This window comes from Salvelinus sp. IW2-2015, unplaced genomic scaffold (assembly GCF_002910315.2).
Source record: "Salvelinus sp. IW2-2015 unplaced genomic scaffold, ASM291031v2 Un_scaffold4274, whole genome shotgun sequence".
Lineage (NCBI taxonomy): Eukaryota > Metazoa > Chordata > Actinopteri > Salmoniformes > Salmonidae > Salvelinus > Salvelinus sp. IW2-2015.
The window spans coordinates 30,277-34,712 of NW_019945545.1; the positions used below are offsets into that span (position 1 = coordinate 30,277).

The following is a 4,436-nucleotide window of genomic DNA, read 5'->3' on the forward strand; positions in this document are numbered from 1 at the left end:
AGAGGAAGGGATAGCTATCAACTTCTTTACCGAGGTGAAGACCATCACTGTTAAACCACTGAGAAAGATGGAGGAGAGGGAGAGAGGGGGAGGGAGAGAGCGAGGCGAGAGGAGATAGCTATCACTTCTTTACCGAGGTGAAGACCATCACTGTTTAAACACTGAGAGATGGGGAGGGAGGAAGGAGAGGGGGGGGAGAGGAGAGGCGAAGAGGGAGGATAGCTATCACTTCTTTACCGAGGTGAAGGACCATCACTGTTAAAACACTGAGAGATGGAGAGAGGGAGGGAGGGGAGGGGGGGAGAGAGAGAGAGGGAGAGAGGGGGGAGAGAGGGAGGATAGCTATCACTTCTTTACCTAGGTGAAGACCATCACTGTTTAAACACTGAGAGATGGAGAGAGGGGGAGGAGGAGAGAGGGGGAGAGGAGAGGGAGGGAGGGGGGGAATGTTTCTGTTTGTGTGTGTGGTCTTGTTGTTCTTTCCTCATGGTGACCTGAAATGAAAAGTCCCCAAATTAACATCTCCCACGAGGACAACGGCTATTTTAAGCTCAGGGTTAGGGTAGGTTTAGTGTTAGGGTTAGGGTAGGTTTAGGAGTTAGAGTTAGGAGTTAGGAGTTAGGGTAGGAGTGGGTGTTAGGTTAGGGTTAAGTTTAGGAGTTAGGGTTAGGAGTTAGGAGTTGGTTAGGTTAGTTGGGTTTAGGGTTAGGAGTTAGGTGTTAGGAGTTAGGGTTAGGATTAGGAGTTAGTGTTAGGAGTGTTAGGAGTTTAGGGTTAGGAGTTTCGGTTAGGGTGTAGGATTAGGGTTAGGAGTTAGGTAGAGTTACGGAGTTAGGGTTAGGAGTAGGAGTTGAGAGGTTAGTGAAAATGGAATTTATATTTGTTTAAATTAATGATTAGAATATTCCACCCTGAAAACGATATATTGTATGAAATTGATTAGAATTCATAAAATTATATTCTGATGAGGGTTAAGTTTTAGTCAGAATTAGGTTAAACAATGTATAGTGGAAAAACACCAGACTGCCTGAGCAAGGCGTAGCTCAGGATTTGAACTTGTTATGGGGTGGGGGGCGAAGAAAGATACAGAGAAACAGTTAGACTGTGTTGGACCTACCGGGCAGGAAGTGAGAACTTAGAGGACAGGAAGTACTTCTCAAGTCTCAGGTCAGCTAGGCCTCTGAGAGATGTGGGTAGTGATACAGATCTCTCGTCTGTGGTTAGGGGTTAGGAGTTAGGGTTAGGAGTTGGGTGTTAGGGGTTAGGAGTTAGGGTTAGAGTTAGGAGTTAGGAGTTAGGGTTAGGAGTTAGGAGTTAGGGTTAGTGAAAATGGAATTTATATGTTTAAATTAATGATTAGAATATTCCACCCTGAAACGATATAATTGTATGAAATTGATTAGAATCATAAAATTATATTCTGATGAGGTGTGTAGTTTTAGTCAGAATTAGGTTAAAACAATGTATAGTGGAAAAACACAGACTGCCTGAGCAAGGCGTAGCTCAGGATTTGAACTTGTATGGGGGTGGGGGGGGCGAAGAAAGATACAGAGAACAGTTAGACTGTGTTTGGACCTACCGGGCAGGAAGTGAGAACTTAGGAGGACAGGAAGTACTTCTCAAGGTCTCAGGTCAGCTAGGCCTCTGAGAGATGTGGGTAGTGATACAGTATGTATTAGGAGGACAGGGAGGATTTCTCAAGGTTTCCCTAATCTCGGGGAAATGGAACTGCCAGCTTGGTAGTGATAAACAGTGGTGAGAACTCACCTACTGTTCGTGTGTATGTATGTGCGTATGATATCTACTGTTCGTGTGGAAGTATGTGCGGCGCTATAAAATGGATGTCTTTGTATTGTGGACTTCAGAGCGCTCTCGTGAATAAACATATGACTATTGTAGGCTGGGCCTCTGTCTGTTTTCATTTCAACCAGTATCTTATAAACATGTGACTATCATAGCTGGGCCTCTGTCTGTTTTCATTTCAACCAGTATCTTATAAACATTTGACTATTGTAGACTGGGCCTCTGTCTGTTTTCATTTCAACCAGTATCTTATACATTCTGGGTTGCAGACTGAGTAGTTAAAGTTCAGTTTATGATCATTGAGAACATAATTCTCTTAACAGTTAGGGGTTAGGAGTTAGGGGTTAGGAATTAGGAGGTAGGGGTTAGGAGTTAGGGGTTAGGGTTAGGGGTTAGGAGTTAGGGGTTAGGAGTTAGGTGTTAGGTGTTAGGGTTAGGGGTTAGGGGTTAGGGGTTAGGGGTTAGGGGTTAGGGTTAGGTGTTAGGGGTTAGGTGTTAGGGTTAGGAGTTAGGGTTAGGTGTTAGGGGTTAGGAGTTAGGTACAGTACAGTACAGGAGACTTTCTGAGGTACGGGGACTTGTCTCGCTCAAATGACTGTTTTTTGTTATTTTCCATAAAGACATGAATTGTTGTCTGATTATTTTCCTCACAAATCCCCTTCAAGGGAAATAAAGCTTTCTGTCTGGATGACTTTCATCTTGTAATCACACCTGCACCTGCACATCTTTTCTTTCTGGTTTTGTGATACATGGTTAGGAGACAAACCAAAATCAAATCAAATCAAATTTGTCACATACACATGGTTAGCAGATGTTAATGCGAGTATAGTGAAATGCTTGTGCTTCTAGTTCCGACAATGCAGTAATAACCAACGAGTAATCTAACCTAACAATTCCACAACTACTACCTTATACACACAAGTGTAAAGGGATAAAAAAATATGTACATAAAGATATATGAATGAGTGATGGTACAGAACGGCATAGGCAAGATGCAGTAGATGGTATAGAGTACAGTATATACATATGAGATGAGTAATGTGGGGTGTGTAAACAAAGTGGCATAGTTTAAAGTGGCTAGTGATACATGTATTACATAAAGATGGCAAGATGCAGTACCCGGAGTAAGAAAGCTAAGTAACTGAAGCTTTAAAGCAACTACTCCATTAGCACTCCACGTTCCGTCATTCAGTGAAAGTGCTGTTGAGAGAGCTAGTCATGGACCATATCATCCTCACCCTACAGTGACACCGGCTAGACCCACTCCAATTTGCTTACCGACTCGCAGGATAGGTCACAGTACGACTGCTAATTGCTCAAACCACAACTGCACTAACTTGCCTAAGCCAGTCTGGACAAGAGGAATACCTATTGTGAGAATGGGCTGTTCATGGACTACAGCTCAGCATTTAAACCTAATAGTACGGCCTCCAAACTCGTCAGTCACAAGCTTGAGACCCTGGGTCTCGAACGTCGGGCCGTTGTGCAACTGGGTACTGGCTTCCTGACGGGCCTCCCGCCCCAGGTGGTTGAGGGGTAGGAAAATACATCTACACCCCGCTGATCCTCAACACTGGGGCCGCCATAGGGTGGTGTTTCTGAACCCTCTCCTGACTTCCTGTGCACCACGACTGCGTGGCCTATGCACGCCTACAACTGCACGTCCTTGCAAATGTTTGTGGGACGACAGTGCTGACAGTGGTAGGTGTCTTTGATTACCACCCAAACGAGACCGGCCTACGTAGGATGGAGATGAGGGCCCCTCGGAGTGTAGGTGTCTCAGAACAATAACTCTCACACTCAACGTCACATCAAAACAAGGACGATGATTGTGGCACTTCAGGAAACAGCAGCGAGGAGCACTCCCCAAGTCCACATCGTATCGCGAAGTAGTGGAGAGGGTAGTAAGTTTATCGTTCCCTGCGGTGTAGCACATCACGGACAAACTGAATTGGTCCACCCACACAGACTGCGTGGAAGAAGGCCCACAAGCAGGCCTTCCTTCAACCTCACGATGCTAAGAAATTCGGCCCTTTGTCACCAAAAGCCTCACCAAACTTCTACAGCAATGCACAATCGAGAGCACTCTTCGCATGGCTTGTATCTACGCCTGTACGTCAACTGCTCGCCACCAAACCGTGAGGCTCTTCCAGAGGTGTGGTGAGTCTGTCACCCAAGCGCATCACCGGGTCAACCTGAACCTTGCCCTCCAGGAGCACCGTACAGCACCGATATGTCAGAGGAAGGCCATAAAGATCATCAAAGTTGACACAACCGACTCCGCAGCCACTGGCACTGCTTCACGGGGCCCGCTATCATCCAGAAGAGGAAGCGGAGGTCAGTTACGTGGTGCACAAAGAGTGGACCGAGAGCACTGGAAAAACAGCTTCTTATCTGCAAGGCGTCATAGATTCTGTTAAGCAGCCTCACGCACTATACATTTAGTGGCCTGTCCAAACACTTTAGCTGACTTCAACTGCCAGCACTTTAATAATGGGAATTTATGGAAATGTTATGTAAAATATATCACTAGGCCCTTTTAAACAATCGGCCACTTAATATAATGGTTTTAGCAATTTCCTCGCTACATTGACTCATCCATAATGTATATACTGTCTGCTATAGTCATTATG

General features: G+C 45.3%; 1 long non-coding RNA gene across 4 annotated transcripts; it reads left to right on the forward strand.

Moving 5' to 3' along the window:
- Positions 1-424: 424 nt before the first annotated feature.
- On the forward strand, positions 425-2,513 carry LOC139026272 (uncharacterized). Of its 4 annotated transcripts, none has more exons than XR_011478030.1 (4): positions 425-571; positions 694-725; positions 1,206-2,235; positions 2,269-2,513. It is a non-coding gene; the product is annotated as an uncharacterized lncRNA (long non-coding RNA). The 4 variants fall into 4 exon arrangements; XR_011478031.1 differs by having other exon boundaries at positions 2,276-2,513; XR_011478032.1 differs by having other exon boundaries at positions 2,312-2,513.
- Positions 2,514-4,436: the final 1,923 nt, after the last annotated feature.